This window comes from Egretta garzetta, unplaced genomic scaffold (genome assembly GCF_000687185.1).
Source record: "Egretta garzetta isolate BGI_Z169 unplaced genomic scaffold, ASM68718v1 scaffold215, whole genome shotgun sequence".
In the NCBI taxonomy this organism is placed as follows: domain Eukaryota; kingdom Metazoa; phylum Chordata; class Aves; order Pelecaniformes; family Ardeidae; genus Egretta; species Egretta garzetta.
The window spans coordinates 257489-265980 of NW_009259719.1; the positions used below are offsets into that span (position 1 = coordinate 257489).

Here is an 8492-nt window from a genome sequence, read left to right on the forward strand (position 1 = left end):
TAGTTGTTGCCAAGTAATGCTCAGACTACTCAAGGACTTTTTGAGCTTCTCCTGCTTGGCCAGGTGCATAACAAGCTGGGAGGGAGCACAGCTAGGACAGCTAACCCAAACTGACCAAAGAACTATTCTATACCTTATAACGTCATGCTCGGGGGGGGGATTAGTTGGTCGGTCGGTTGTGGGGAGAGCAATCGCTGCTCGGGGACTGATCACAGCTCGGGACAGGCTGGGCATCAGTCGGTGGGTGGTGAGCAAGTGCATTGTGCATCATTTGTTTTTTATATTCTGTATATTCTGTTACCATTCTCATTATTACTATTATTATTTTCTCTTATTAAACTGTCTTTATCTCAGCCCACGGCTCTAACTTTTTTTTCCCCTTCCTGATTCTCTCCCCCATCCCACTGAGGGAGGGGGGAGCGAGCGAGCAGCTGCGTGGTGCTTAGTTGCCAGCTGGGTTAAACCACGACAACTTTAGATATACTTTTGTTCAACATATTTTAGTATTTCTTCTTTGAACAGTCCCCCATCAAATGACACAATCTCAGCAACTCCAACAGGACAAAAAAAGAAAACCTTAGCTGCAGCTGGAATTCAGAAGTAGATATTATGCAGCACCAAGAAGTATTGGGCATCGTTAGAGGATTCCTTGAAGGAGTGCAGGACTGGAAGTGACTCCCCCTGCCATTTATCAATACCCTATTAATAAAGGCCACATTCCAGAATAACTCTCAGAACTAGCTAAGAGGTTATTAATTAGTGGTCACTATTATAGAAAATTAGAAACAATGCAACAGAAACCATGACACACATTAGACCCCACCCAGACTGTTTCACAGATGGTCTCTGTGTTGAGAATACTGCCCATGCCTGGATCTGCCATGAGTCTGCCCAGTTCCACCACTGGACCAGCCACAGCAGAAAAATCTATACATAGCAGCACATGTTTGTATAAACTAAGAAAACATGGCAATATACAGGGAAGAGAAAAAGAGAGGGGAGATGAGGAAAGCAACAAATGAGATGACACATATTACATAAAGTTTAAGCTTAAAAGAACTTGTCAAGGCCTTATCCTGCTACAGAAGCTGAGCTGCTCCACCTTTCCGATAAACTAAAATAAATCCCACTTAATTTCAGTGCCATTCACATCCAGACTTAGTGCGTGTCTAGCTGTCTCTTGGATATACATTAGGAAACTAATGGAAAGCACCCGATAGCATCAGTCAGATAAGATGGCTGATGTTCCCTCTACAGCCCAAAACATTGTAAAAATACAAAATAATGTTTTGGGCTGAGATGACTCAGAAATCAGCATCAACTCGCCAACTTGGAAGGCCCTAGGATGTTTGCTTCAAAGAGTATCTTGGTAAAAAAATCGTATGTCACATTCACATACAAGGAGCTATGACCTTTAATCTTATTGGGAGAAGCCCTCTTAGTACAGAAATACAAAAAAAGGTCTGCTGTCTACAAGCAGAAAACTTATACTCCAAAGGCACTTCATTATGTGAACTGATCTGTTCCTACAGCTACACTCTGTAATAGCCTGTAGCAAAAAGAGCCCCTTGTTTATTTTTTCATGTTTTTCATCTGTCATTTTTATCATGCCTGGCTTTCAACTGAGAGCATTACATTTTGGGTAAAGGACTTATTCTGAAGGCTTACAGATTTTTGATAGGCTGAAAAGTTTGGGGTTGGGGTTTTTTTTTGGTCCAGGAATTCCCTTTGGTATCTAGGAGCTCCATTAGGAGGATAAGAATGAGTCCTTACACTATGTATCAACAACCAACATTTAGACTTGGTAATTTATTTTAAGGGTGCCATCACAGAGATGAGCTATATAATCAGCAGTAGGAGGAAGAACTAACAATGAGAATGGTTAAGCCTGCATGTGAGAATCAAAAATTCCTGCCAGTCCTCTAGAAAAATTTCCCTGCAAAGAGGATGCCATGTATCTCAAGATGTTTACAGATAGTACCAAGGAAAAAAACTAAACAAATCTACTAACAGAAGTACATTGGAGATAAAGTGTACCTAAAGAGAGGGATGAGTCAGCTATAGGGCTAGATTATTACTGTGCTAAAGCCAACAGTCACCTGAGTCATGGCACAAGTTGGCCTTGAATATCCTGTAACATGCCCCTAGACCCTTTCTTTACCTTGCACGGTACTAGTGCACATGTGAAGTATGACAATTTCAAGCATCGTGATGAGATCTGTACTTTTTTTCCCCATGGATTATTTTGCAGACTGAAAAAAGGTATTCGGGGAAATGTTTGGGAAATTAAAGTCACATGCTTTGATGTGAAAAACCAGCCTGCCTGAAATGAGCTCAGCATTAACCAGAGTTACCAGTTTCTTTAAAGAAAACACAGTATGCTTTGGAAGTTAAAACAAACTTCCACATGATTGAAGCAGAAACCTCATACTTGATTTCTGTGCATTTGACACGAAATACAGAAACCTCTGGTTTAGAGTTCAGCACGTTTCAATGGATTCCAAATAGCCTTAAGGGCAGCTCCAAAACTAAAGGTAATTATGAAAATAAAACCTCGAATTTCTCAAACAAACCAAAGGCTTGGTTTTAAACCCTGAAAAGAAACTTGTGGAGACTGGTCCAGACTGGGTCACCAGAGCTGGAGATAAGGGCTGGTTCTGCACCAAATCTGGTCACGTCTGAAACATGCCTGTAACTTTATACTTGAATGATCTCAATGGCTTCATTAAAATTGTTTCTGCACTTCAGAGACAGATATGCACATAAAAGTCTTAATTGAGTCTTACCCACAAATTCAGTCTGGAGCATCCTACAAAATTAGGTGCCTTCAAGAGCAAAGCTCCCAGGGCCCTTGATACAGAGGCCTGAAGGTTAGGCATCACTTGCTTAACCAACTAGCAGCTATTTGAAGCTGTGCAGGCACTGCGAGTCCCTCGTCTGGGCTGAACTAACCCAGAACTACCACTAACAACTGCTTATTACTGCTGACATGAAAAATCTCCGATATTCAACATTTAGAGACCTTTACCAATCATTCTTAGAACTTAAAATATTTTTCTTAAAAATGACAAGATACAAAGTTAGTAACATAAACTACACTAATTTTCTGGTCTGCTGGTATTTTCCACTTTTTTTCATAGTATGAATATTATGAAGTAAACCACCATAGTTCTAAATAACAGTGGTTTACTCTTAACACACACATTCGGGGCCTAGCTTTGGTAGCTTTAGAATTACAAGGAGGCCATTTAGAGACTCACTTAAAGACAACTGCCTTATTTCTGCATGTGTTAGCCGTACAGATCTTACTCTGGCCACACATTAATTCCACCAAAATTTAGGTTAGCTTCCACACTAGGGTGCCCACCTCAGCACCAGGGGCTTCTCACAGAGGAGGGGCGCAAGCACATCCCTTGAACCTCCTGGGAGAAGAATTTGACCTTACAAGTTAGACTTCAAAGCTTCACTACAACCTTAAAAAGCCTCTATTTCTTCCCATCATCACTGTTGAATCTTATTTTTGCTTGGTGGATCCTGCTTCCCACAGATCTGCCTCTCCTCCTCTTCTTTTTTGTCCCACGTCCTTCCCTCCAGAGCTCCCCTTGCTCCCATCACCTTAGGCTCATTTCCAGAGATCTACTTTTAAAAATTCAGCAGTGTGCTAGAAACAGGCTAGGCTTGCCAGCTTTAAAACTCACTCGAGTTACTGTTTCCAAGGCAGGAGAGGGGAAAAAGGGTTTCCAAGGGAAGCCCCTTGACATGACCATTCATCTGTCTACATCAGCAGTTCCCAAGATTTTCTGCCCACAACCTCAGTTCCAGGCTCATGACCTCTCTTCCATCAGTGCTCCTTGGGGTCACGACCCTAACTTTGGAAACTTCTCATCTGGATCAGTCAAAAGTGACACCTCAAGAATAATTTTCCAGTCAGTGCCGTGTTTGTTTATGCTTCTGAGTGGCGTGATTACCCCAAAGTTCAGGTTCAAACTTGTCTCTTTGCTTGTTTTTAAGTCTGGAAAGAATTTCTGGGTGTCATGCAGCTAGCAGATAGTGAACTCTGTAACTTTTGACTGTTCTGATTACAGACAATTACATCCCAACTGACCTGGTATGGCATTAAGCACTTGGCTGCAAAGTTCAGCTGTGCCTGGATGAAGCAGGGACTTTGCTTCTCCGCAGAGTCCGGAAACATCATTGTTTCCTCTACTTGCATGTCACGATCATTCAGATATAACAGTTACTATACCCAGATCTCTCCTTATACAGTGACATGGTTTCACCTACCATGCCGTGCATCCTCACTACCTCACATTTGTATGCTATTGCGTGAACTCTAATAACTGTGTTTCTTCATATCAGTTTGTCTTTCTCTTTACGGCCATTGAAAATGTGTGGTTAGTGAAAATTTTAATATTCAGATTTCTAACTCTGCTTTGTTATCTTTTCTCACTGGTAAAAGTGTTGGGGAAAAAAACAGCAGCAAAGTCGTTGGAACAGATCTTGAAGACACTACTAAAAATACGGAACTTTCAGCACATCTGCAGCTTGGATGTGCTACAGCTAGTCCTGCTTTGGAATTTCCCTGGAATTAGAATCATCGGGAATTTTCAGCTACCTGTTTCTCCTATTTTCACATCATATCCCTGCTCAGTCTGTGTCTCTCTGTAGAGGTGTTTCCACTACTGAATTAAAGGCCAGTTCCTTTAGCTTTGCTGCCCACAGAATCTCTCTCCCCTGGTACTCTCTTACTCTAAGCCCAAAGCAGTTGTTTGACTTTCTGTTTGACCTCAGTGTATTTCAGCGTTACCGTTTTTCAATTTAAACAGCCAAGAGATATCTGCCTAGACACACCAGGCTGGAATCTGGGGAATGTAAAGTGGCAGCTTAGCAGTAGTGGTAGCACCTGGGAGCAGCCAGCCTTCATACCTGCCTTTGGAAAACAGAATATAAATCTCGAGTCCACAGGGAACCAATTAATATGAGTGTAAGAAAGGACCTACCACCATGCTGCAGTTGAGGGGATCAAGTTGCCGAAGACCAGCAGAACAGAAAGACATTTGGGGTCTGTGGCTTTGCACCACTCGGGCACATGCGAGTACACAAGGCAGTCGGGTACGACCCCTTTTTGCAATTATTCAGTCTCCGTATGAGGTTTAAGCATCTGACTTTGGTTGCTGCCAATAAAAGATTAGGCTGAAAACATTTAAGCATGAAAGGCAACCACTGAAGTCAACATCAGGGCTTCTCCTTCCCTCAAATATGAGGGCAAAGCCCCACAGCCTGGCAGTACAGGCCAGCAAACAAGGAAAACCTAGTCATGCTTTGTTAAAATGAAACTTGATGAGCACCAGAGCAGATCATCAGCAAGAAGTTCCTGTTTGAGCCTGTAATGATTTGCATGAGGCCATCACTTGTTTGCTACTGTACAGCATTTTCAGAAGGTTGCTGATCCCTACTGAGTTGCAAACGGTTTTCTCTTTCTTCCTGTCTTTTGTTGACATGCTGTGCTTATAAGAGTGCACTAAGGTCAGGTTTGCCTCCTGCCTTCCCCTGCGCCATTACAAAATGGAAAACTGGTGGAGATGTCGAAGGATCAGGCTCAAGAAGCTGGTGTGGTTATTGCTGCAGAGTTAAGCACTCTCTGGAAAATCTCTGCTCAAGACTTCTCCAATTTCAGCCAAGGAGTTCAAGATGGACAGGAGATTTCAGGTTTGTGGGAGACATTTTTCTGACTGTGGTTGGATTTTACCTTTGTTTTTTAAAAAAAGATATATATACACACACTTGGATTTGCTGCCACTAGGATGAAATTAAAAGTTTTGCCAGAGAGAACAGAATGGAGCATTGGAAAGATCCCAAATCCTCAGATACTAATCCAGCCTCATGGTTAGAAAACATGCATCTTCATGAATAATGTTCTACACCAAGGGAAAACTGTACTGTTAAATGGAAAAAAAAAAATACTAAAATCAACATAATCTTATTCATCCTGGTAAAGCATGTTAAAGGAGGAGTGGTAGTCCCCAACTCTGCATAGACTAGATGGAATTTAGTAAAAAAAAAAAAAAAAAAAAAAAAAAAGAAAAGCAGGTGGACAACTGAAAAAAATTTTGACCAGTATAGGAGATAAAAATTCCTTTTGAAGAAAAGGCCCACTAGCAAAGGTTCATGGCTGAAAAACTAATTGGCATCATAGGCATTGCAGCTACGCAGTACGCAGTATCTGTATAATCAGGTTAGACTCCCATTTGATTTATCAAACACCCAGGCTCTTGTTTCAGTGATGTATGGAAGCACACTTTGAAGTTCGTGTTTCATATCCAGACGAATCTCTCATGTACAGGTGCAACATTTGTAAAACGTCCAAGAAAATGCAAAAGGGGCCTTTTAAGAAAGAGCTCCCCTGGCTTGGAACAAAGATTCTTCTCTTGAAGATTACAGGACCATTCAGCTGATGTTTGGGCTCTTCTTGCTGATCCAAAAAAAACCAAACAGCATGTGGAAGTGTTAGAAGGTGGCAGATTCAGTCTCATCAAATATACATTCAGTATTTTTTTCTGGTAGCAAGGTCATATGCTTTATTGATCCACTAGAATATGACACTAGCAAATACATTTTAGAAAAGGTAGATATCAAATGATAAGGGAGTGGAGTCCAGCTAGATCTCCATCATAGCTTTCAAAGACCCATATAATCATAGTGGTTCATGTCACTAAATGTCCACAGGTCTCTCCTACCACTGCCAGCTTAGACAAGATATCTTCAATGTATGAATTTTAAACTTCAGGGTACTGGAAGGCCTACCCTAAACAAAAATAGTTTGGGGAAGGGTGGGGGGAGGTTGGGAAGGTACATAAAAGATGAAAGCGCTTTTGAAAAAAAAAAAAAAAGGAAACCTTGCATGCAATCACACAGCAGCTGCAAAGCAAGGGATGAAGAGAAAGTCTAAAGTGAACTCTGCTGGCCACTCCAACAGCCCTCCCAGAGGAATGAGAGTTGAGCTGGCACATCTTAGTAAGGCTCCCATTGCCAAGGACTGTACATGAAATGATGCTAAGGCACCCATCCTGCTCAGTTTATTATGGGAAAGATAATCATGTTCGTTGACCATATAAACTATACAGAGGGGAAAAACAGCTGGTGAAAGAACCTTGCAAAGTGGCAAGGGAATTCACTAAAAATCCTTAATTCTGATAAGAATCACTGTCAGAAAGTTCACAGGGCCTCCTGTGTGATCCTATACCTGTCAAAGGGAAAGGATCCAGACAAAATAAGTTCTTATTTGTGAAACTGAGAAATCCACATAGTCCTTGAAAGGAGGCGATGAGCTCTTTGAAGTAACAGCAACGATGCACAAGGAATAATTCATCACCATTTGTTATTTCTTGCCCTTCATTGGCATATTATTCCCTAAACCAGCCCAGCAGAAAACAGAGACATGGAAAACAAGTCTTACTCTACCAGTTCTCAAAGTAAGAAGCTTAGCTATATTATTTGATGGTAACACATCACCTTCAAGACACCAAACCTTCAATGCCAAAGACAGAAACATTTTATCCACATCTGGAAAGTGACTATGATCCTACAAATTGGAGGTTCATGAAATTAAGACAACTTACTTTAAAGGTGCTGAAATGCACAAATGCCAAAACAAGACCAGGGAAACTGAAACTTGTAGTGCACAAGACTGTATGAATCCACAGAACAGCCCAGTCATGCTGGGATCAAGCAGCCAGGGAAAAAAAAGAGAGACCACAGGCTGTGGGTATTTGAACCTGTATCTGAGCACATTTACATTTAGCATAGCATTATCCATGTGTCACGTACAAAAGTGGAACCTATTTCTGTGCGTTACCCTTGAGGAACGCTGCAATATTGCCTTATGACATGACACTCACTCATGAGATAGGAACTTCCCTAAATTAAGTGCTTTCTAACACCAGATACTCTTTCAGACTTGTTTTTTTATTTAGTGGATGCTTTTTTAAATAGCTTGCTGTCCAGTGACTTGGAGTCACATGCTTGTGCCACTGATCATTCAGAGAGTATTTCACAAATTCTTTGGGAAAATACTCAGCCTTGCCTAGGTAAGTAACAGAGCTATGCCTGTCACAGAAACTCCCTTCTCTGCCTGGAATAAACTGAAGACAGGGGGAGATGTTTCCACAGTCAGCACCAGAGCCAAGACTAAGGAGTGAAAGGTGCTCACCTGTAAGTCTGAACTCCAGGGCTACTGCTAACAAGCAGAACCACCAGACTAAAGGTCGGTGGATTGACACAAGTAAAGACATTTACCACATGAGGGTGCAGAATTGGAAAGGAAGGCTGGGATTACACCTGGCCAGCTCCTGTTGTTTCAAGAGATGCATCTCTGCAGAAGCAGCAATAGACTGGCCAGGGGACACAGGGTGACCGCGCAGAGAGGACAGGCACAGACAGGGTGAAACCCAAGAGCGTGGCAGAGACTTCTGGGCTCAGGCACCGCTCAGGAA

The 8492-nt window shown here is 41.9% G+C and overlaps 1 long non-coding RNA gene across 1 annotated transcript in view; it reads left to right on the forward strand.

Annotated features, from left to right (window-relative positions):
• The window catches only part of LOC118452324, a 19081-nt gene that overhangs the window by 1754 nt on the left and 8835 nt on the right, over nucleotides 1-8492 (forward strand). Inside the window, exon 2 of the long non-coding RNA XR_004842072.1 lies at nucleotides 5516-5709. This is a non-coding gene — a long non-coding RNA (uncharacterized LOC118452324). The remainder of the gene's footprint in view (nucleotides 1-5515; nucleotides 5710-8492) is intronic.